Source organism: Anabrus simplex, chromosome 1 (genome assembly GCF_040414725.1).
Source record: "Anabrus simplex isolate iqAnaSimp1 chromosome 1, ASM4041472v1, whole genome shotgun sequence".
In the NCBI taxonomy this organism is placed as follows: Eukaryota; Metazoa; Arthropoda; class Insecta; order Orthoptera; family Tettigoniidae; genus Anabrus; species Anabrus simplex.
This window is the reverse complement of record NC_090265.1, coordinates 1,078,983,713-1,079,010,596: the sequence shown is the minus strand read 5'-3', so window position 1 is coordinate 1,079,010,596 and position 26,884 is coordinate 1,078,983,713. Positions and strand designations below refer to the sequence as shown.

The following is a 26,884-nucleotide window of genomic DNA, read 5'->3' as shown; positions in this document are numbered from 1 at the left end:
GGATACAATGCCCTTTAACGATGACATCATTGACAATTTCGCTGCTTCAAAGGACCGTAGAATAGATTTAACGAACAAGCAATAGACGTTACCGATTGTGAGTAATATTTGTTTTTTAGTTTATTTAGTTTATTTTATTTTATAGTTACATTGTGCTTAAAGTAAGTGCATGAAAATAATACAGCGGATATTTGTAGAACATTATCTTACCAAAAGATCACCCCGATCCCTTATTTCCTCCTAGCTAGATTATCCAACACACCTATTCAAAACGTACACGTTTACTGCAGACACGAATGTTGGGCTGCACCAAACTTACACGCCACGAGCCTTCGCTGGGTGTGTTGTACTGTCGCAGGTTGCTCTAACCACGATAGACACCAGTAGGATTTAGACATTAAATCTCATCGTTTTCAAAGAACAGTGACATTAAATTAAAGTGGATTAATGCCTGTAACGGGCTGACTCGTTTACTATTCAGAATGCTCGTGTGTGCTCTGTAGTAGTGACGGGACTATCCAATGAAAACTAACGAATTATAGTCGTGAACCACCGTTACAACTGACTGTTTCCGTTTGCATTCGGTTTTCCATTCAGATCGCAAATTCCCATTGTTTCAACTAAACAGCGCTGAAACCGGATCATCTTTCGTTATGGAATGAAGTCAGAGTCATTTATTATAAATAAATAGATATCTGACTCAAAGTTGTATAATGATAATTGTAATTTTATAATTGTGCACTTTATCAACAGATAATGTTATAGTTTTTATAAATACTTTCCATATGCTAACCATGAACCTCTAATGATTGAACATTAACCTTAAAAGAATGGAATTATTTTAAATTAATATATATGCTATTACTTGATCCTAGGAAAATGTTGTTTTTCATTTAGTTTAGTTTGCATTATTCACATTATTTTAAAATGTGGTGTCGTTATAATAAGGTGTAAACCTAACCTAAATCTGAAATTACCTAACATTTGTTATGAAGAGACGACCTTATATTCATTAACCTGTGGTTAGGGACGCAAAAATGCATTTTATTTTAAATGAAACATAATGACAACAATTACTTTAATCGGGACATTTTATTTTATTTTATTTTATTTTATTTTATTTTATTTTATTTTATTTTATAGAGCAACGCATTTCAGTTTCCTATCACTTCACTCGAACATTGTGTAACGTTTGTTACTAGTCTCAATATTTCCGCTTATAATACTACCAACAAAAGAAACACGCTATTAAATTCGGTAGTGTAATCAAATACAGTAGAGACAATACGAGACACTCAGCGAGATATAGAGGGACAGCTATTAGAGCTCTCTCTAGCGGGTAGACCTGAGAACTACTGATTCTGTCATGAGTCCGGCTCCATGGCTAAATGGCTAGCGTGCTGGCCTTTGGCCACAGGAGTCCCGGGTTCGATTCCCGGCAGGGTCGGGAATTTTAACCGTAATTGGTCAATTTTGCTGGCACGGGGGCTGGGTGTATGTGTCGTCTTCATCATCATTTCATCCTCATCACGACGCGCAGGGCGCCTACGGGTGTCAAATAAAAAGACCTGCATCTGGCGAGCCGAACTTGTCCTCGGACACTCCCGGCACTAAAAGCCATACGCCATTTCATTTCTGTCATAAGAGCACGTGTACTTGTGTGTGAATTTTTTTGTGTTATTTATGCGTTTTCAGTGAGTTGACATAATTAAATAGTAGCGTGTGTCATTCCTTGATATCTCCTCTCAACATAAGGGGAACGTTTTTGTGCTGTGTATGGCTGCAGTAACTATGAAGTAGAGAAGAATGTGCCGTCTTTCTTACGCTACCTTCGTGACAAGAAAATGTAAGTAATATTGTGTTTGTATATATATTCTTCCAGTGACAAATAGATTTTAATAGTAGGTACTTCATAGTTTCCTGACCTGCTCGACGCATATTTTAACTGGCTTAAAATATAATACGCATATATTATTGTATAGTGCAGCAGTTAACCTTCAATACCTATGCGTTGTTGTAGGTGTGATCTGTGGATTTTGAAATGTCACGGAAGTGATTTGGATAAGGTGTACAAGAAAGAAGGGACATTACACTTATATAAGAATTATAAGATCTGTTCAGATAATTTCCAGGCCAGCGACTTTAAAAATCGTCGACTATACAGCCAAGGGTATGTTACATTTGTACTCTAATTGTACGTAAATATTCCTCAAAGCATCACTATCGACAACATTTTCATACTTTTCTTTCTCTTATCCCTTTTCTCAGATTAAAGCCGGGATTTTAAACATTTTCTTTCTGTTAGTAGGCTTCATGTTAAGGGAAAAATTGTCCAGCTTTTAAATGTTAATTCATTGCATCACGGGTGTAAGGAATGTGCCGATATTTTCATTGCACAGTATTTTATTTTTTTCTGCAATCATATCACAGAATCTAGATCCAATATCCATGAAGCTAACACAGAAAAATGTTTGTCAAACAGTTCACCATCCACATACATCCACTGTAGATGTTCTTCCTGTAACAGTACATACATCTCAGTACAAAAACTCTTCATGGAACTGATTTGCCCTCCTTAGCATTCTGCAAGGCTTGCGTGATGTATAACTTGGCCAGAGATTGTGAGCAGAACTGAGCTATATGTTGGCTGTAAATACTGATCTGACCAGAAACAATCATGTGATCAAGACGTTGTGGTACAGGAATAGGTATATACAATTTGTTAATATCATCAGGTAAAGGTGGTTCATCTTTAGCTTCACGTGCAGCATTCTCAAGAGCCCTTTTCTGAAGAAACCGATGCTTATCTTGTTGTTGTCGCAAGACTTGTTGTTGATATCTATTGAACTTGATAGCTTCTTGATTTAGCTCGTCAACTCGATCCATGAGACATCGCAGAACTTTTATCCCTCTTCTTCAGGTATCATTTCACTAAGTTCTGAGCATAATATTTGTAAGATGAGAGCTCTTGATTACAATAGGGACCTCTATGAATAAACTCTCATAAGCAATCTTCAAATTACGCAAATTCTCTGGAGTAAATTCACTTTCCTTGTACATAGCAATAGTCTGAGGTATTAAACAGTGTGCTTTCAACGAAAGAAAACCTCTTGCTGTTTTCTGAGTATCATAAATAACTACAACTGATTCTTCGATAGAGGTCTGGTAATGATACTGGGATTCCAAAAGGGGAAGGCTAAGAAAAATGTCAACATCAGCACTGTGATACCACCCTACACGGAAACGGTCAACATTCACACGTCGTAGCTGGCGCATCATTGTCAACTGATATTCCTCTTCGTCCATGCTGTCGCCATTGCGTTTCGGAAATGGGAAACAATTAGAAATCTCCAATCGATTTTCAACCACTAATCCCAGCAAAGCACACTGAGCAATCTCCAAATTCCTTGTAAACTCCTCATGACTATACTTAATCATCTTCATAACAACCAAACCGCCCATCTGGACGTATGCTATCGAAGATACATTTTCAGGTACTCTCCTCGTGGGACCTCCTCTTGAACTAGCCATGTTTAGTGCAAATAAAATCACATGAACAATCAAGCAATAAAATTTCACTCAGAAAAACCTCCAAACGAAATACGAGCTTCTGTCACGAAATCCCTTATGCGATATTTTTATTAACAAGTGTTTTAATGTGATGATACAATGTTTTTAAATGAGAAAAAAAAAGAGAAATCTAACCGTAAAAGTTCACACAGGGCTGCTAAAGCAAAAAAAAATGCATAAATGAAAGATCAATCCATTTCACATCTTGTTTATATGTCTAATTTAAGTCTTTAAATAATAACCTTTTAAATAATTCTTCATTCATTTATCCAGAATTGCTGTAGCAACTTCGAAGTTAATATCTCAATAATACTTTCTTTCTAGACGTAATTTATTTATCCATTTCCGTATATGCATTTCCATTGATATTTGAATTTAGCGCGACTTTTCAGGTCAAGTCACTAGGAGCGCCACCTTCGAATTGTCTCCCACTTTAACAACGCAAAATCCGTAAGTGTCGCGTATTGTCTCTACTTTATTTGGTATAATACAACAATCCACATTTTGGTAGTTACTAGCAAATTACTTTTTTATTTCTTAGGTACTAGTACTACCGCAGTACAAAACGTAGGTATATTACTACTTTACAACCGATTTTAAACCGAATTAAAACTATCGAATATTTTCATTCGATAGACACGCTTCACAACCGGTAGTCTACCGATAGTTTCAAACATTCGATATTCCCAACACTACTCTGTACACTCCGAGAACTCGGACTACATAAGAGACTTGAAGGGTGAGTTGTTAAACCTTCCAGTTCGACGTGATTTAGGGCATGACGCATAACACGTTTAAATTTGCCACTGAGTAGTAATGATTTAGCGAGGCAGTCCTGTAAAGATCTTGAAATAAGGGCACAAAAGCGAAATCATCGTAAGGAGATACGGCAAATTTTACAATCGCAGGCGCCAATTGAAGCAGAACATAATAATGTAATCTTGAGGAAATTGCTGAAGTGTCTGCAGAATTGGAGTTAATTAGACTAGAAAATTGTGACATAAAATAGCAAAATAAGGATCTTCAGGGTCTTATTGCAGCTAATAGCGAGATAATAAAATTAAAAAATAATGTTCAAATTTTAAGGGTACTTTTTCTAAAAGTCAACAACAAGCTTTAGTAAAAGGCAGATGCTCAAGCTGGTCATCTGAGGACATTGCAAAGGCGATAACCTTACGGTCTATATCATATAAATCGTTGTGTTTTGTTAGAGACGTGATTAATTACCCTCTTCCTAGTAAAGTTACAATCAAACGACCATTCTTCGTGGGATTTTTACCAATATTCCACCGGCCAATACACATTTATAAATAATTACTTATACATAAATATAATATTAGGTGTTTACAATATTACTTAACACCAACAATCCACCAAAACAACGGTAAAAAAGGCATCCCTTCGATTGGTCATGTTTCTTTAATTTTAGTAACTAGTTTTAGAAATAAATCTATGTATAAAATCGTTCTAAGATCACTGGATGGATAGAAAATACGAAAACCGAACCGGAAATACTTTATTTGCGAGGCGAAAGATAGTTTAGTACTGGGAAAGCTACTGGAATAGTTCATTAGTACAGTGTTATTATATTACTTGTAATGTTCTGAAAAATACTCAAATAAATTACAACATAATTATCTACATATAATAACTGGCTATTATATTTGACAAAATGGAAAAATATCAAGCAAGTGGTTAAATGAAAACAAGCAAATCATTAACAGAAACGCACAATTAGAATGGGTCGCGTTCACTATAAGCCCGGCAGTGGAGACCAGATGACGTTTTCAACCAAAGCCAGCCTGCGCGTGACCCCTACCGTCTAGTGTAGTAACTGTGGATTACTGTCTTTCATTGGACTCAGTGAAGAGCAGACGTGTCGAGTCATGTCTCGGCGACCGACTGTAAAAATGAACCTCAGACCAGCTGGAGTCGGTGATCGATGTTAAATTAGAAAGAGTAGGATCTACTCCGTTTTGTTATGTAAACTCAATTTTTGTTTATAACTTGTGTGTATTGCCGGCGCATGTGGACCATATGTGGTAAGTTACTGTGAAATACCTCACCAATCTTGCAAGTACTCGTGTATTTAATATTTTTGGTTATGTAATTACACCTTATTGTGCGTCATTTTAATTCATTTTCGGTGAAATGAAATGAAATGTCGTTTGGCTTTTAGTGCCGGGATATCCCAGGACGGGTTCGGCTCGCCAGGTGCAGGTCTTTCTATATGACACCCGTAGGTGACCTGCGCGTCGTGATGAGGATGAAATGATGATGAAGACAGCACATTGGAATTAACCAATTAAGGTTAAAATCCCCGGCCCGGCCGGGAATCGAACCCGGGACCCTCTGAACCGAAGGCCAGTACGCTGACCGTTCAGCCAACGAGTCGGACATTTTTCGGTAAATGTTATGAGATGATGATTTCGTATTTCTCTCTCTGTAACGCCGTTCGAGCGCCATTTTGTTGGTATTAAAATTTCTATGTGCATTTTTGCGGACTGAGATTTGATATTTATTCCGCTTATCTAAATTTTCCTTTTCTCCCTTATTATCATTTCGTTTGTTTCTCCATGATTTTCTTGAATTATTTGTTTTGTGCTCGGGTTTCCCAATTACTTTATATATCTATGTTTCTGTAGATGGTATCCCTTGCCCTCATGCATATCGGTTTTTATATTTTCTTCCTTCTCCGTTTCGGTATTGTTGATTATTATTTCCTTATTTTGGAACTGTAACTTGTCTCGTGCTGTCTACATGCGCTGTATAAATCATCATTTGCTTTTCTTTCTTAAGTTTAGGATTCATTATTATTACATTCTTATTTTTAATTCCTCTTGGATGCTAAAATCTTTTTTACTTACTTGGGTACTAGACCATCATAGTAAATAATATAATAAAAAATATCAGTTAATACACACGTGAATAATTCAAGATATATTTTTCTTTAATCTATTGGGACATCTTCTTAATCTGTTTACCCTCACACTAACCACTAGACCACAGAGGTGGACACCATAATTTATTTCACATGTTAACTACTGGGGATCTGTGGAACACATCTAATATACAAGACTAATGAATGTATAATAAAGGAACAATACTGTAAATATTCTGATAATAAGAGAGAGTGGTTTTTTTTATCAAGGGCCGTACCATTTATAAAAATAACCAAAGATTTTATTTTCAAAGTACATTTATTTATAGGTTTTATATACGTTACTTTATTTTTCTATACAGTGTGATTCAGCAGCCCCTTCCAATATCATTTGCTGTAGCCCAACAAATGTGCACATGGTTATAGGGGTGCTATTCCCCTGCAGGCGTACTGTATGGTACTAACGTTCAGTGAGCATATTTTGCACACGATCCTGAACTCTGGCGAAATGTATATCATCCATTCGCAAAACATGACGCCTTGAAATATTGCAGCAATGTCCTTTTACCATGTAACTGTGTTAATGTGTCGTGCCTCGTGACCGGATGTAACGAGGAGGGGAATGCATAAAACTAGGTAAAAGTGCAGTAGTTCGCCTCTGCGGTGTAGTGATTAGTGTGATTAGCTGCCACCTTCGGAGGACCGGGTTCGATTCCCGTCTGTCACGAAATTTGAAAAGTGGAACGAGGGCTGGAACGGGGTCCACTCAGCCTCGGAATGTCAACTGAGTATAGGTGGGTTCGATTACCACCTCAGCCATCCTGGAAGTGGTTCTTCGTGGTTTCCCACTTCTCTAGGCAAATGCCACGATGGTACCTAACTTAAGGCCACGGCCGCTTCCTTCCCGCTTCCTTGTCTGTCCCTTCCAATATTCCCATCCCCCGCAAGGCCCCTGTTAAGCATAGCAATTGAGGCCGCCTGGGCGAGGTACTGGTCATCCTCCCCAGTTGTATCCCCAGACCCAATGTCTGAACCTTCAGGACACTGCCCTTGAGGCGGTAGAGTTCGGACCCCTCGCTGAGTCCGAGGGAAAAGCCAACCCTGGAGGGTAAACAGATTAAGAAGGAAGAAAAGTGCAGTAATTAATGTCATAAACACAGAACCAGATGGCGTTTGTACTCTGATCATCGTACTACAAGCATGTTTCCAGCAGTGTAGCGTAGCGTTCGCGTAGCATTCGACGGAATGTTCAAGCGGCGGTTTGAATCCTGCATGGTTCAAATATTTTTGCATCGGTATGATGTTTCAATACGCAAACACAGGCGCACATTTGCCACAAACAGTAGAATGACGCTGTTATTCATCTTGTGCCCTGCGCATACTCCGACGGTTAGGGCTGGAATGTACTTTAACCTCTGCTGTCATTCGACATGTTTTCCATAAAGGAATACATTGACATGCTCCTCATTTATGGGGAAGCAAGGCAAAACGCGTGCGAGGCACTGAGTCTGTACCAGGAGCGGTATCCCGACAGTCGACACCCGGCTACTACGACATTCTGCCGTGTTGAAAGACGCCTAAAGACAACAGGCGTGATTTCCAACAAGCCACAAGTCCGCGATAGGACCGTTACATTGGGTGAAACAGAAGAGGCCGTTCTTGAGGCAGCCCGTAATATTCCAGACATCAGTGCAAGGGTGACTGCACGATAGGTGAACACCAGCCAGCCGTCCGTCTGGCGAATGCTGTATGAAGATAAATTCCACCCCATACCATCTTGAGCTACACCAAGAGATTCATGGTGGGATTTCGAAGCTCGAATGGAGTTCTGTTGGTGGCTATTGGGCAGACTGGACAATGATGCAGCATTCGTATCGCACTTTTGTTCTCGGACGAATCGTGCTTCCACAATAATGGGAACGTCAATCGCACGTCAACGTGCACTATTTGATTCTGAACAATACTTACTGGGTGCGACAGGCGGCCCATCAAGTACAATGGGGAGTGCATGTTTGGTGTGGAAACTTGGGGGATCACCTGATTGGACCTTATTTCGTTGAAGGCTATTGGACGGGCCCACGTTACCTGCACATTCTGTGTCAGGAGCTCTCACTGCTGCTGGAGGATGTGCCCTTGCACGTTCGTTTGACGATGTGGTTGTAACAGGTTGGAGCTCCACCACATTCGACTTTGCCCGTTCGTAACCATCTGAAAGAGAAACTGCCAGGGAATGGATAAGACAAGGAGGCCCTGTTTCTTGGCCAGCCAGATCACCGGATTTAACGCCGTTAGACTTCTTGTGGGGACATTTGAAGAACGTCGTTTACACTCAAGCACCGCAAAACCTCGACCAGCTCCGACAACACATCACGGATGCCTGCCGAGCAATTACACCTGAAATGCTTTGGCGCACAAGATGATCTATTAGATACCGGGCCCGAATGTGCATAAACCAAAACGACCATCACATTGAGCATTTGCTGCGATAAAACATTGTCAGGGCTGTTATGTTTCTATTATTTCCGGTCTGCATGTGTCCGGCCTGCTAACTAATCGGCCTTTCCTTAGGGCCACAAGCACATTCATTCACACGCAGTTTGCATGAAAGCAGGCATTGAACTTGCATTGCGTGCGGTAGGTATTAAACAGATATTTCGAAAATGTGTAACCTTCGCCCCGGACTCGAACCTCCCACCTGACATTCAAGCCCGCTCCGCCACGCCTTTACCAACTGCTCTACGGTTCCGTACGGTACACTGGGCAGCTTATAGCAAGTATCACGTTTATTGTGGTCACAATATAAATTTAGTGCTTCGCCGGAGTGTCAGGTTCGTATAATCTAGAAGGCACACGTATTTCTTCCACTGATTAATACGAGTATAACATTACGGCATCCTATCATAGTGAGGCGTAAATACCAAGACATCTGGCTGTGTTGTCTGAGAATACCGGCAGGGCAGATGTTATCAGGACGGGATGAATATTGTGGATTGCATAAATCTACATTGGAAGGGGCAGCGAAATCACGCTGTATAGTTGCCTGGTTTATGTAGGGACTTATCATACATTAAAACTAAGTTTTGAAATTCCTCTTCAAAGAAGTCTGCCACCTGCTGTGACAGTCAAAGGGTTCACGGCCGTTTTCACTTCATCGTTGTTGAAGTGCTGCCCGCCAAGATGATGATTCGGCTGCTTAAAAAGGCAGAACTTGCTAGGAACAAGATCAGGGCTATAAGATGGGTGATAAAAAAAATCCCACCTGAAGGAGTCAATCAGTTCCCGAGTGTGGACACCAGTGTGCGTTATCGTGAAGAAGCAATGTTTTGTTTATTAACATAACGCGTCTTTTGTTCTGAGCCGCATGTCGGTGTTTGGTCAAGGTTGTGCAGTAGGCTTCTGCGTTGATCTTCGTTTTCCATGGCATAAAGTCCACCAGCAAAACATCACATCTGTCCCAGAACACAGATATCGTATTCACAAAGACACAAACACAAGATGCTGTCAATTGTGTACACTGTTTTATTTTTATTTTTTGCTAGTGGCTTTACGTCGCACCGACACAGATAGGTCTTATGACGACGATGGGATAGGAAAGGCCTACTAGTTGGAAGAAAGCGGCCGTGGCCTTAATTAAGGCACAGCCCCAGTATTTGCCTGGTGTGAAAATGGGAAACCACGGAAAACCATCTTCAGGGCTGCCGAGAGTGGGATTCCAACCCGCTATCTCCCGGATGCAAGCTCACAGCCGCGTGCCCCTAACCGCACGGCCAAATTGCCCTGTCACAGTTATATTTACAGGTTATGTACACCTTAATTGTTGTACATCAAACGAACCACAATTTTGAACTTAATCGAATGCCACATTAGCATGTCAACCAACTATGGAACAGTTGTTACAACACAACATAACATAACCACTTCAACGGTAAAACTACAACATGAATCCACATACTTACCTCGACTAACGACTCTCACTAACAGCTCGACTAAACAACCCAAGACCGTCCTTTATATACCTTGCCTGGCCAGGCTTTCAGAAAAGTATGACACAACATGCTTTCTCGTATCTTCTCGAGTCTCCAATAATCTATATACAAATTAATAGAACATTCCGTAAAATTCGAGTGACAAAGGTACGTTGTTCTAGACTCTTACCCTGTGTTGCACAACTATACATCGGATTTATACATCATACAGGTATATACTAATACTATGTACACTACTATATATTTTATATACTACTATTATACTATTATGTAATATGAATTAAGTGTCTTACATTAAATAAAGTCCTATTAATAAACATACAGCAGAAGTATCGTGATATAACCTCACATGTTCTGTTACACAAGCAGATCATACCACACACAAATAATAAATGATACGGCCACGATTTGTACCAAATAAAATCCGTACTGACATGTCGTACGGTACTACGTACATAATAATAATAATAATAATAATAATAATAATAATAATAATAATAATAATAATAATAATAATAATAATAATAATAATAATAATAATAATAATAATAAAATCGGGCTCGATATTTTCACTATTTACCAGAGCCATCTACAGTTAAAGCCGGAAGGTACGCTTGGCAACGCTATATCTACCTGTCAAGCGGTGGCCGAGAGAAAAGGGAGCGTGTTCGATTTTGAATGACTTTACCCATATTCACTACACTTAGACCAACACGATGAATATGATAAATGCACACTCTTCGTAAAATGGTACTAAGAAACACACACATCAGTAAATTCATTCACTGAAGTTAGAAATACACATTTCACAAGAACTAAAAGAAAACCATTAGGGAACAGTACTCACAAGCACAATTATTGTGGAGCGTTGACAGCTTCCACCGCTTAGTGTTTTTATCCTCACTGCTGACATAACTCGCATTCTTCACCTGCTTTCAGGACTTATTTAACACGACATTGGGAAATGTAGACAATAAACAATCTATCGCACAATTATTGTCACGCCCACAATGACGGCGTTCAAACCAGAACTCTTGATTGTCATCTCTCCCAAAAGCAGCTCAGGATAGAGAAAACAGAAATTCTTTATAATTTTACAATCCTGGTAATCTTTGTTTACCACTGTTCTGCAGACACACACAGCACAATGTGGTGGCACCACTAACCCACCTCTCTGAAGTTCTTCAAAATAGGGATCACCTGTTTCATTACTTTGCAGGAGACCTAAACAGTGTCATAGCTTATCGTTCTGGACATTGTCCTTAGTGTATACCCATAAATGTACAGCATATTACCCCTGATATCTCAAAATGCCCACCAAAATGTTATCATGATAAATGTGAGTCTTAAACTGTTTACTACTTCCATATTGAGCCCAATAACGTCTGACTTGATGGAATCAGATATTTCTAATTGGCTACAGCCAAGCCTCACTTTTTCATACCATCACCACCACCTCCGCAACCCTAGAACACCCCTAATCCTAATTTTCTCCTCACTTTCTATGACTTGAAGTGCAGTAACTTTGACGTTACAACTAATAAGCTGTAAGTACCTACTGACTAAACCTTATTTCTAACGAATCCTTGGCATCTGGTACATTACCTAGTGAGCTAAAGGTGGCTCAAGTATTTCCTGTCCTCAAGGGTGGGGATGGGCGGAATCGTAGTAACTATAGGCCTATCTGTATTCTCTCCATAATCTCCAAAATATTAAAAACTATTGTTAAAAAGAGACTTCTCACTTTTTTAAACAAAAATAATTTCTTTTACAATGCACAATATGGCTTTCGTGAGAACTCTAACACTGAAATAGCAACCGTAGATCTCATAAATCTGCTACAAGGGTCCATATACACTGACTGACAGAGCAAATGCAACACCAAGAAGTAGTGGTCAGAACTTTATGCCAATTGCAGGGTAGACTGACGTCACTGAGGTATGCTCATGATGTGAAATGCGCCGCTGTGCTGCGCACGTAGCGGACGATAAATGGTACACGGCGTTGGCGAATGGCCCACTTCGTACCGTGATTTCTCAGCCGACAGTCATTGTAGAACGTGTTGTCGTGTGCCACAGGACACGTGTATAGCTGAGTATGCCAGGCCGCCGTCAACGGAGGCATTTCCAGCAGACAGACGACTTTACGAGGGGTATGGTGATCGGGCTGAGAAGGGCAGGTTGGTCGCTTCGTCAAATCGCAGCCGATACCCATAGGGATGTGTCCACGGTGCAGCGCCTGTGGCGAAGATGGTTGGCGCAGGGACATGTGGCACGTGCGAGGGGTCCAGGCGCAGCCCGAGTGACGTCAGCACGCGAGGATCGGCGCATCCGCCGCCAAGCGGTGGCAGCCCCGCACGCCACGTCAACCGCCATTCTTCAGCATGTGCAAGACACCCTGGCTGTTCCAATATCGACCAGAACAATTTCCCGTCGATTGGTTGAAGGAGGCCTGCACCCCCGGCGTCCGCTCAGAAGACTACCATTGACTCCACAGCATAGACGTGCACGCCTGGCATGGTGCCGGGCTAGAGCGACTTGGATGTGGGAATGGCGGAACGTCGTGTTCTCCGATGAGTCACGCTTCTGTTCTGTCAGTGATAGTCACCGCAGACGAGTGTGGCGTCGGCGTGGAGAAAGGTCAAATCCGGCAGTAACTGTGGAGCGCCCTACCGCTAGACAACGCGGCATCATGGTTTGGGGCGCTATTGCGTATGATTCCACGTCACCTCTAGTGCGTATTCAAGGCACGTTAAATGCCCACCGCTACGTGCAGCATGTGCTGCGGCCGGTGGCACTCCCGTACCTTCAGGGGCTGCCCAATGCTCTGTTTCAGCAGGATAATGCCCGCCCACACACTGCTCGCATCTCCCAACAGGCTCTACGAGGTGTACAGATGCTTCCGTGGCCAGCGTACTCTCCGGATCTCTCACCAATCGAACACGTGTGGGATCTCATTGGAAGCCGTTTGCAAACTCTGCCCCAGCCTCGTACGGACGACCAACTGTGGCAAATGGTTGACAGAGAATGGAGAACCATCCCTCAGGACACCATCCGCACTCTTATTGACTCTGTACCTCGACGTGTTTCTGCGTGCATCGCCGCTCGCGGTGGTCCTACATCCTACTGAGTCGATTCCGTGCGCGTTGTGTAACCTGCATATCGGTTTGAAATAAACATCAGTTATTCGTCCGTGCCGTCTCTGTTTTTTCCGCAACTTTCATCCCTTTCGAACCACTCCTTCTTGGTGTTGCATTTGCTCTGTCAGTCAGTGTATTTTAATAATTTTGCTGGTGGGTTGTTTATAGATCTAAATAAGGCCTTTGATACAGTGGACCATGAAAGACTGTTAGCTAAATTAGAGAGAGCAGGAGTTCTTGGTGGTGCTTTGAAGTGGTTTGATAATTATCTGTCTGATAGAAAACAGTATGTAGTGCTGAATAACTGTAGGAGCTCAGCAATTAGGGTAACCCATGGCGTTCCACAGGGGTCGGTATTAGGGTCGATACTCTTTCTAGTCTACATCAATGACATTGCAACTTGCCGTTTGAAAGAACGTATCACACTATATGCCGACGACGCAAACATGTTCTATACTTGTTGCAATATAGACTCCATTGTTAAAGATATGCAGGAAGACCTCAACACTCTGTGCCGTTGGTTCCAAACAAATAAATTAACAATTAATGTGCAAGAGACTAATTATATGATAATGACAAAACAAGGTCGGAATGAAATCCCACACTGTAAAACATTTATGCAGAATACTGAAATAAAACTAGTTAGTGTTCTCAAATACCTTGGGTTGGTAATTGATAGGAACTTGAACTGGACAGACCCTGTTGAGTACATTACTAAAAAGATCACACCTGTTGCAGGAATTTTAACGAAACTTAGTTATCGTATCCCACAACATCTTCTAAAACAGATATACTAATCTTTAGTCCATAGTCGCCTACAATATTTGAATGTAATATGGATGCGCTGTAAGAAGTGTGGCTTGAATGAGCTAATGGTAGTACAAAATTGAGCTGATAGAAATCTTCCCTACTTCCCTACTTAAAGCCATTAAAATATCTATACCTAAGTACTAAAATAACACCCCTAAGCATGAGTACAGAATTCAATATAGCTGTACTCATGAATAAAATAAAACATAAATTTATACACCACAACACTACATATACTCTGAATTCTGACAACCATCCATATAGTACTAGGCACGCAAATGTCTTTGCATTATACAATGTTCGTTCTTATAAATATGGTATAAACAGCTTGAAGTTCTCTGCGATTCAATTATTTAATAACATCCCTGTGGAGGGAAAAACAGCACCAGCTTTGACAAAATTCAAACAAAGAGTCAAGCATTATTTTTGTGAAAGGTACAGTGCTGTTTAAATCAAAATATCAGTTGTCATTTAAGTCATTCTCCCAAACAACCTTGCAAACTGTCCGGAACTATTCTTGTACCTCTGCAACTTTTATGTTATGTAAATGTAAATACTCTGTAATCAGTTCTTGTACCTCTGCGAATCTGTGTTATGTATATGTACTGTAAATACTCCGTAATCAATTCGTGTACGTCTGCAACTTTTATGTTATGTAATTACAAATCATCTTAAATATATTCTTGTACTTCTGCAACTCTTATGTTATGTAAATGAAAATACTCTGTAATCTATTCTTGTACCTTTGCAACTTTCATGTTATGTAAATGTAAATGCAGTCAGAAATAATTCTCTGTAATCCTCATATTGATGATGTACATATTTTATATATTGTATGTGTTTATATGCTCAGCCGCTTACTAATAATCTTATATACACAAATTATATTTTGATATGTAAGAGCCCGCCAGCATGTAATGTCCTGTACAATTCCTATGTAACCGGGCGAGTTGACCTGCGTGTAGAGGCGCGCGGCTGTGAGCTTGCATCCGGGAGATAGTAGGTTCGAATTCCACTATCGGCAGCCCTGAAAATGGTTTTCCGTGGTTTCCCATTTTCACACCAGGCAAATGCTGGGGCTGTACCTTAATTAAGGTCACGGCCGCTTCCTTCCAACTCCTAGGCCTTTCCTATCCCATCGTCGCCATAAGACCTATCTGTGTCGGTGCGACGTAAAGCCCCTAGAAAAAATTCCTATGTATGAGCCTGCAGGCTCGTTGGAATTAATTGAAATAAATAAATGAATGAATGAATGACTGAATGAATGAATGAATGAATGAATGAATGAATGAGGCTACCATTTTGAAACGTCCTTGACAGTAAATAATTTGCTTTCACAGTTCCAAACGAAACGTTTTGAGTAGGGCTTAACTATTCTGCCTTTTAGTGCAAATAATAATAATAATAATAATAATAATAATAATAATAATAATAATAATAATAATAATAATAATAATAATAATAATAATAATAATAATAATAATGTTATTTGCTTTACGTCCCATTAACTACTTTAACGGTTTTACGCCGAAGTATCGGAATTTAGTCCCTCAGGAATTCTTTTAGGTGCCAGTAAATCTACCGACACGAGTCTGACGCATTTTAGCACCTTCAAATACTACCGGACTGAGCCACGATCGAACCTGCCAAGTTGGGGTCAGAAGGCCCATCGTCGCCATAAGACCTATCTGTGTCGGTGCGACGTAAAGCCCCTAGAAAAAATTCCTATGTATGAGCCTGCAGGCTCGTTGGAATTAATTGAAATAAATGAATGTAGGAATGAATGAATGAATGAATGAATGAATGAATGAATGAATGAATGAATGAATGAATGAATGAATGAGGCTACCATTTTGAAACGTCCTTGACAGTAAATAATTTGCTTTCACAGTTCCAAACGAAACGTTTTGAGTAGGGCTTAACTAGTCTTAACCACTCAGCCCGGCCCTTTTAGTCCAAAGTTCGAATTGTTCCCTTAAAAGTGAGGCAAGACAAAGAGGGTGCTTTCACTGCTTACCTTACGATACTCTATGAAATTGTGAAGCATTTTAATATATTTATTTTCACACATTTAACACTCACACTACAAGAAGTGGTTCCTATAGAATTTAATAAATATCGATTTAGTTGAGACCACTTTGATATTTTATCATCTGCTAAACATATCATTTTTTTGCCAAAACCTGATAACTTAACGTATGCAGCGACATTCATACCTTAGTGAATTTTGAGTAAATGGGTTACATTTGGCTTATCATTCAACTTCTTGTTTACCCCACTCTATATTTCCAGGATCCTACCTTCAGGATCTTTTCTTTTAACACTTTTCGATGACAAATATTTTGGCAAATTTGGGAAAATAATTGGACATACATCAGGAAAAACCTCACTAGGTTTAGGTGGTAGTGTAATTACGTTGATTTTACTACCACAAATTTTATCCTCTGTTGAAAAACTTTCGTGTGTAACATATTTTATGCATACGACTGAATCCTTCCCAGGTTCCCAAATTATCCCGTTTAAGATGACTAATCCATTTTTGTTTTTAGTTCCTCCTCTGAAGGAAAACTAAACGAGGTAACAAAACTTTTTTATTGCTATAGTTTTTACGATACATGGGAACACAACTTTTTCTGGGCATCTGCAAATACATTAAACATTTTATGAATAAGCCAAATTCAGTCCGCAATTCCACGAATAATAATGTTATTGATTTAACGTCCCACTAACTACTTTTACGATTTTTGGGAGACACCTGGAATCCGGTATTTTGTCCCGGAGGAATTCTTTAACGTGCCAGTAAATCTACCGACAGGAGGCTGACGAATTTGAGCACCTTCAAATACCACCGGATAGAGCTGGGCTTAGAAATCCAGCTCTACAGTCCAAGCTACTCAGCCCTGCTAAGCCTTCACATTATTTCGATAATAGGCTCTACGTATGCTTATTCTATCACTTATCTTGTTATATATACTCGAACCTATCTATGAAAAAAGAAACACGAGACGAAGTTCAATAGACATCAACATAAACGGATAGATCCCGCGCTTTCACCTTGGTCTCCACCGGACGTTGCCAAACTTACATGAATCCAGCTTGTAACTGTAGTTGGCTATGCTATTTACCCATGGTTTTAGAGAATTGTTTCCAAGTTATACTAGTCCATTACACACTTGAACCACATTGGTCAAGATGTTGCGCTGTAACAGCATTTGTTTGGGTTTGACCTTGACAGGAGAGTTTGAGTGTCGCCATTCCATTGTCTGTTACATTGAGTCAGGGGTGAAATGGGATACACATGTTTCATCTCCAGTGACGATTCGGCTTAACCTGTCATCCCATTCCTGGGCATAACAAGTCAAAAAGGTAAGGGAACTGGTCATGCGAGTGTGTAATATACTAGTACAACTTGGAAGCAATTCTCTAAACCCATGGGTAGATAGTGAAAATATCCAGTTCGATTAGTAGGTGTTATTATTATTATTATTATTATTATTATTATTATTATTATTATTATTATTATTATTATTATTATATAATTCGCTGGGGCCATCAAGGACCACGTTAAGTCTTGTTGCATTTGACACTGAACTTGGCCTTCTTTAGAGCCCAAATTTCCCTCATTCTTTGTGAGTGGGCCTGCTTACGCTCCTCTGTCCAAGGGGCACCGTGTCTTCTCTTCGGTTGCTCGTCTCGGTTTAGCCCGTTCGTCAATATTTTCTTGCGGAAGAGATCTCTGTTAAGGGCGTCTTCAGCTGAGATATGTAGTATTTGCAGGTCGTCTTTGGTATTTCTAAACCAGGGAATTGTGGTTTTGGGGTTTGAATCAAAAAAGTGAAATATTTCTTTAGTTAACTTTCTTTCGTCCATTCTTTTCAGATGACCGTAAAATCGTGCCCGTCTTTTTCTGATTGCGTCGGTAATTTTCTCTATTTTGCTGTAGACTTCCTTGTTGGATCTCTTTTGATGGATTCCATTTCTGTACTTTGATCCCAAGATTCCTCTCACAATTTTGCGTTCTCTTTTCGCCAGTTCTTCAAGGAGTCCTTTGTTGGCATTTAGAGACAGGGTTTCGGCTGCATATAGAACTACTGGCTTCAGAACTGTTTCATAGTGACGTATCTTGGTGTTTTGGGAAAGGCATTTTTTGTTGTAGATTGTGCGGGATGTTTGGTAGGCAATTTCCAGTTTGCGTACTCGCTCCTGAAGTGCTTCTTTGTCCAGTCCATTTTTCATGATGATCTCACCCAGGTATTTGAATTTGTCTACTCGGGTGATGTCCCCGTATTTTGTATGGAGTTTTGGTGGAGCCTCTTTGATGTTAGTCATTACTTCTGTTTTCTCAAACGATATCTGCAAACCAGTTTGTTCGGCAATTTCCTTTAAAATTTCAACTTGAGCTCTAGCGGTTTCTATGTCGTTTGAGAGAACAGCAATATCATCGGCAAATGCTAAGCAGTCTGTTGCGATCCCCTTGGATTTGGTTCCTATTCTCAATGGACTGTAGTTGGTTTCTTGTAATCTCACCCGCCAGGTTCTGATGATCTTTTCAAGAACACAGTTGAAGAGTATCGGGGATAGCCCATCACCTTGTCGGACTCCTGTTTTGATGTCAAAGGAATGCGAGAGACATCCGTGGAACTTCACCTTGGATTTTGTATCGGTCAGGGTGGCTCTAATTAATGCCAGCAGTTTCAAATCAACTCCAAATTCATTTAAGATGTTTAGCAGGACTTCCCGGTCAATGGAGTCGTACGCTTTCTTAAAGTCCACAAAGACATACACATACTGCTTGGACCTTAGTGTACAATATCTGATGATCGTTTTGAGATTTTGGATCTGTTCAGCTGTTGAGCGACCTTTTCTGAACCCTCCTTGGTATTCACCTATTTGATGTTCGACTTGTGCTTCCAAACGCTCCAGGATGGCAAGTGATAGAATTTTGTAAGTCACGGGTAGCAAAGATATTCCTCTGTAGTTGTTGATGTTCTTCATGCTGCCTTTTTTGTGTAATGGATGGATCAAAGCTATTTTCCAATCTTCGGGTATGGTCTCCTTGATCCAAATTTCTTCTATTTGCTTTTGCAAGATATCAAGTGGTTCCTCTGGGGCATATTTCCATAGTTCTGCTACTACTGAGTCTTCCCCCGGCGCTTTGTTATTTTTGAGACGGGCAATGTGGCGCTTGATTTCATCTCTGTCGGGTGGTCTGGAGTCTGGGTACCTGAGTAAGGGTTCCTTGGTCTCAATGGCGCTTTGCGGTTTAGAGCAATTAAGTAAATTCTTCAAGTAATCTGCCAGAATGCTGCAATTTTCTTCATTTGACGTCGCCAGTGTGCCGTCCTTTCGCTCAAAGCATAGAGATGGTGGTTTATAGCCAGTGAGTTTGCGTTTGAAGGCTCTGTAGTACTCTCTGCTTTCATTCTTCCTAAAGTTTTGTTCTATCTTTTCAATGAGAGATTTTTCGTATTTACGTTTCGCAGTTCTGAACACCCTAGCTGCTTGGGCACGTTGGGTTTTGTAGGTTTCCCAATCATTTTCTGATTTCGTAGAGTAGTACTGTTTCCACGCATTGAGTCTTTCTTGGAGGACTGATTCGCAGGTACCATTCCACCAGGCATGCTTTTTGCTTCTCTTGACTTCTGCAACGTCCTTGGCGGCCTCAACAAGGAGACTTTTGGCGTTGTTAAAGTCACAGTCATTTGGTCTAGCCTTCTCCTGGAACTCCTCGACCCTTTGCCGAAGTTTATCATTGTCGAAGCGTGTGATCTGTTTGGTTGTCTTCCTTGTGTTTGCGGGAATTGGTTTGAATTTGATAAGAGACATATAATGATCTGAGGCCACACTGATGCCTTTCTTTACCTTGACATTCATAATCTCAGGGCTGTTTCTCCTGGAGATTGCAACATGATCAATTTGGAACTCTCCGAGAGCTTGGACGAGAGAACGCCAAGTCATTTGCTTTCTGGGTAGATGGCGAAAGTGGGTCGACATGACCTGCAGGTTGTGATTTTCGCAAATGGACACCAGTCTTTTGCCGTTGGGATTGGTTCTTTTGTGAGCAGGGTAATTTCCTATGACTTTCTTGTACTTCTGTTCACGACCTAGTTGGGCATTGAAGTCACCCAAAAGAAGCTTGACATGGTGTTTGGGGATTTTGTTTAATTTTTCATCCAGTAGGTCCCAGAAATTATCAACTTCGTCTGGATCAGACTTGTTCTTATCGTTTGTAGGAGCATGTGCGTTAACTAGAGCGTAGGTTTTGTTCGCGCATTTAATTGTATTGACAATCTGTCATTCACTGGTTCGAAATTTGCAACCGATTTAACGATGTTGGTTCTAACAGCAAACGCGGTTCCAAGCATCACAGCTCCATTGAGGATTCCCCTTTGCGCTTTGCTCTTGAAAAATCGGTAGCCTTCGGATTCAAAAATCTCTTCATCTGGGTACCTTGTTTCCTGTAGGGCCATTATGGATATCTGATTTTCGTGAAGAGCGTTGGTAAGGGTTTTCAGCTTGCCAGTTTGTGTAAGTGAATTTATGTTGAAAGTTGCTAGAAAGGTTTTAGATTTTGGCCTGAGTTTTTGACTCTTCGGGGTACACCGAGACGCTCCGACTCGTCTCTTGCATGATGTCGAGTCTCCCCCAGAATCCGAACGAGACTTGTGCGCCGTGGCGTTCACGACGAGGGATTTATCCGAAGATTTACCCCCTGGGGTATGTTTCTTAAAATGTTGTGCCATCATGCTTTTTGACTTGACTTTGCTTTGGACGGGTACCCATCCTTTTACAACTAGGGTTGTTAGCCCTAGAGGTTGCCTCAAGATGTTTTCTGGCTTCTGGTCATTTACCAGTCTTCGCCATAACCCTGGCAAGAGACCAGTTTTTTTTTCACGGTGGTATTTTATTTCCCTACTACCCTCTGACTCTGCTGACGGCAGAGCCAGCGAGCTTCCCCAATTCCAATGGGACGCGCCCGATGGAGGTAACCGGTAAATCCCCACACGGGTATTATTATTTTTATTATTATTATTACTAGCTTATGTACCCGTGCTTCGCTACGGGATTCTCAGAAAGACTGACTTTGTGGTTTTCCTAACTGAAATAAACATAGGTCATTACAAAAACGTAAGTATGAATGTAGCGATTAAAAGCAATGCTATTATATAAAATACTCGATCAAATGGAAAGCCGCACGTTTTATCACTTTTAACGAACAGTGCTGTGGTTAGAGTGCGGTGCCAATCTAATAGTCCAAAGTTCCAGAGCTGGGATGACCAGGCCGCAGATTGCCATGAACACTCATCTGCCATTATTTCGCTAAATATGCACACTGTTCATTCCAATCAGTGCCTCAGAGTAGGGATTGAATAGCCCGAATGCTATGATGATCCAGTGTGTTACGTACCAGTAGTATCAGAAAATTTATAAACCAGGGGAATGGCATGCTAAAGAAGAAAGTTATCTAACTCCCCACCTATTTCCCATCAATATTCAGGCAGGCTGTTACACTCTGTACGACTGGGCGATTTGACCGTGTGGTTAGCGGTGCGCAACTGTGAGCTTGCATCCGAGAGATATTGGATTCGAACCCCATTGTCGGCAGCGCTGAAGATGGTGTTCGGTGGTTTCCCACTTTCACACCAGTCAAATGCTGGGCCTGTACCTTAATTAAGGCCTAAGGCACTCCTAGCCCTTTCCTATCCCATCGTCGTCATAAAACCTATCTATGTCGGTGCGACGTAAATCAAATAAAAAATACTATGTACGCAGCAGTAATCCTATCTACCGGAGATGAGGGGCAACAGAAAACACAAAGCACTTCACGACAAACAATGGTCAATGTAATGTTATTGTTGATCAATATTATGAGCTTTCTATATTGTAGGTTTACACATTTAGTTTTCTTTCGACTCTGTGATTTGTAAAATATTTTATACTGTAAACTGTAGTTTCTTATTCTCCGATTTTACATGCCGATTTTCATTAAATACTGTTTACCCATTTTCTCGTTACTCGGCGCTGATATGGACTTAGTAACAAAAATCCAAATTCATGAATATCTTTGTGATCATAGCCAGTACGGTAATAATGTATAAGACATGAATAATAGGAAATGTAATACTATATAACCTTAGTTATGTAGCATTCATCGTTTACACCTCTAATAAGAAATATTTGAGAATTACATTTTAGGCTGCACCGCTCCCGCGTCCAGGTGGGGATACATTAGTTTCCTGACTAGCTCTGAAGTGTAAATGGTGTGGCCTCTGTAACAATTCGGGTTGTGAGTTCCGCTTGAGAAAGTGTGCCGACGGGTTAAAGTTCAAATTACCGAGCTCGATAGCTGCAGTCGCTTAAGTGCGGCCAGTATCCAGTATTCGGGAGATAGTAGGTTCGAACCCCACTGTCGGCAACCCTGAAAATGGTTTTCCGTGGTTTCCCATTTTCACACCAGGCAAATGCTGGGGCTGTACCTTAATTAAGGCCACGGCCGCTTCCTTCCCACTCCTAGCCCTTCCCTGTCCCATCGTCGCCATAAGACCTATCTGAGTCGGTGCGACGTTAAGCAACTAGCAAAAAAAAAAAAAAAAGTTCAAATCAACCTAGGGTGAAGAACATCTCCTACACGCTATCAGTTGAATTCCTAAGTACCTTTGTGTTGCCGAAGTAATCGCAAATGAATATTGCCAATGTAGTACCATGCTTGGTTCTTACAAGTCGCTATCGCATTCGCAAGCAGAATAAAAAGCTTAAAATATTCTTACATCTAGCTCTTATGCTAAATGGACATTTTAAAAAAATGTTAATTTTTTTATTTATTTATTAAATAATTACTCTGAATAATAAATGAATTAATTCGCTATGATCACATTTGGGATGTTCCACATTGTCTTGTTGGCATTATATAACCATATGGGTCCTTCCCCTCGTCATTGAAATGAAAGTAAAAAAAAAAGTATTCCTCGTAAGAACTTGCCGATGACAAAAATCCTGGCCATGAATGTCCATATTAGTGCTTTGGCCTCGTTGGTAATTCAATTAATATCAAGTAAAATTAAAATAATTGGTTGAAATGAGTAGAAATGTTAATAAAGAAAAAATATAAATTCACTAGAGTTAAAGGTATTAGATGCATCTAATCGATTATGAATAAAAGTAGAATTACATTTACTATCATACAGTGTCACATCATATCAGATTGAAAAACGCAAAGTTTCTTCAGATAAATATTTGATTAAGTTTTGGAATCTCTTTCTCTGTAGCTATAATGCTTCCTTAAAATAATTCAAAGTCCAATGCTTTAATTACAAGCTCAAATGTGACTAATAAAATGAACGTCACCTTGTCCTAAATTTTGTATCTGTGTCAGTATACACAGTGAAAATCTGGGAAACGATTTAACTCACTCAGAAAAACAACAGTTATTCAGTAAGATTAAAAAGTGTTCTCACTATCAATTACAATTTCATTTTTACGTTGTCATTCAGATCTTCATGTTTCATCTTAAGTTACTTGGTCTCAAAATAAGCAACATTAAGTCCGCTGTATGTCGTAATGGTTTATATCATAACATTTGTATGGCTAATACGGTTAATATGAAAAATTAGCATCTCAATATTAGGTTAAAGATTCAATTTAAGTGTGCTTCTGGCTGAATATTACGTTACCATATGTATTTCATCCAATTTTTAACAAATTTATCCCTAGGCAGAAAAATCTCTATGTTAGAAGACTCTACCCTCACTTAGAAACTCAAATATGAATGACTAATTCACCAGTGGTATACCAATTTGTTCTTATAAATTCGGCAATTAACTTATTATGTGCGAGAATTCTCTAATGTGGTTAAATATATTTCATTGATGGCCTATTTATTAGCATAACTAGCTTCATGGCACTTTAGATGACCTTAAGTACTCCAAAACCAGGTTATACTGATGGCTTCGAGATCGTATCCTATGCTACTCTACATATCAATGGGATAAAACAATCATTTGAAAACGGTACGCTTCATATATACCGCATAATGCATACCCAACACATAATAACATCGCACAGAAGACTATTATGACCGATCTCCCAAATAAAATAATCATCATCATCATCTACTAACACGTGCCTGCCATTACTACTATTCAACCATTAACCTACTATATTTCGCGTAGCAACTGTATCAAAACTCATTAGGCACTCCATTTCCATAAATACCTAACATATCTACCATAACCTTCTCATCTTTGCCGTCTTTCCTTCTGTCATAGTATTAAATCATAATATATCGCAATCCTAAGCTGTGCTATTTCATATCTTGTCATATACATTCCCTACATACGATCTCTTTATCTGATATTATGAATAAAGCCATCACACATAATATAAACATTACCACTCGCACCTTAGCACTTCACTGATAACAAAATAAACATGCTTATTGCCTTTTAAACACCGCATTGGATAATATTGCGAACGAGTTTCACTGGTGAGTTGCGCCTACATATGGAATTAACATTGATTACAGATGAATACCTGTATCCACATAACCATATTTCATTACGCTGACACGCGCGCACACATTATCACAGCACAAAATACTAATATCTTTCCGAAGATTAAAATACATTACGGTACTTACGTATATACGACTTAAAGAGAACTTAACTTGCTTATTTGGACTCTTCCTGTTGCTCTCCCCCGTCATCGGAACTAGTAGGCCTGGCTCCTTGGTTTTGTTTAGGTCAACGGGTCCATGTGTTCCTCTCTCAGCTGACTTTCATCTGTATTGGGTCGTCACAGCATAGCTCCGCCAAGCCTAAGTAGTCGTGCCTCTCAGCTGCTCACACCATCATGGTAACGTGTTGAACTCTCGGAAAAGAAAATGGTAATACAGGGTTTAGTGTCGTCATCTTATGGTTAGGGTTTTATCTCTATAATACTTGCAATATTAAAAATGATTCTGTTTGGAATAATCAGTTCTAGTATGGTTTCAAAACTGCTAACTGTTGAGGATAATAAATTTGGTAATCGGGTAGATATGTTTTTCTGGTTCCCTTATCGAAGAATACGTAGTAACTAGTTGGTCAGTGCTTCTCGGAACACGCAGTATCGTGCAAAATATCCGTCCACTGAGTCGAGTCGTGATGTAATTGCTATTACACTCTTCTGGGGTTTCCTTATTGCTTCAATTAGTAAAGCGACGTATATTACTTGGTATTTCGAACTCTATAGCCAACAAATATGTTGCTTTCGAAATAAAAAGCTGCTTCTTTCTTCTCTTGCTCGTGCTAGTTAAGCTTAGTAATGTAGATTGACGAAATTTTCTAATGGAGGTTCCTTTTTTTCATTAATAATAGATCTGAATAATCTGCGTTTGTCATTCTTTTCTTACCGCCTTCTAAACGTGGTTCTTTCGGTAATTGCCTGTTGAAAAGATATATCATTTCGGTATATCGGCGTTATTCCTTTCTAGATCGACGTTTTACTAGCTTGAACTCCATTTTTGTTCCTATTTATGCAGATACAGAAAGTGAAATGTCACAAGGCCTTCCCCTACACTACCATTTCATTCAGCGTGAATAAAATAATTTGCAGCCTAGACTATAGCGACTTATTTCCTGACTTTGCATACCGAGTTTCATCAAGATAGGACTACTAATAACAACAATATTTGAGAATTAAATTTTAGGCCTTCCCCTAAACTACCATTTCACTAAGCGTGAGTAAAATGATTTATAGCCTAGATTGTAGAGGCTCATGCCCTGACTTCACATACCGATCTTCATTAGACCACTAATAACATAAATAGCTGGGAATTCAATTTTAGGCCTTCCCCTAAACTACCATTTCACTCAGCGTGAGTAAAATGATTTATAGCCTAGATTGTAGAGGCTCATCCCCCGACTTCACATACCGATTTTCATTAAATTCTCTTCAACCGTTTTCTCGTGATGCGTGTACAGACAGACAGACAGACAGACAGACAGACAGACAGACAGACAGACAGACAGACAGACAGACAGACAGACAGACAGACAGACAGACAGACAGACATTACGGAAAAGAGAAAAGTGCATTTTCTTGTTACTATGGACATGACCGATACAGAAATACCATTATTTTCAAATTCTGAGCAATGTACAGACAAAACTCTTATTTTATATATATAGATTGTGCCGTGGGAAGTCTCACCCAGCCCTTGGTATTTTATTCAGCCTGGCCAGACTCTAATCGTACGTGTAACCTTATATTTGTAACTGTTTTCTTGTATATTTTATGTATTCATTTCTTAGCCTGCCTTCCCTCCCTTAATAAAGTGGCATTCCTTAATTATTAAGTATGGCCCCAGAGGAAGTGGATATTTCCCACTCGGGAGCGTTTACCCTCTTCTCATGCCTCCATGTCTTTTGGCTACCTCCCCTGCCCCTCTCGGGGAATCCAATCGATGTTTACTCGCTTGACACGTCACCTCGCCCCTTCAGCAAGGTCACGGTTGACCGA

General features: G+C 40.0%; 1 pseudogene; it reads right to left on the bottom strand.

The window, feature by feature from the left end:
• Nucleotides 1-2,487: 2,487 nt before the first annotated feature.
• LOC136876225 (eukaryotic translation initiation factor 3 subunit H-like) lies at nucleotides 2,488-3,609 on the bottom strand (annotated as a pseudogene).
• Nucleotides 3,610-26,884: the final 23,275 nt, after the last annotated feature.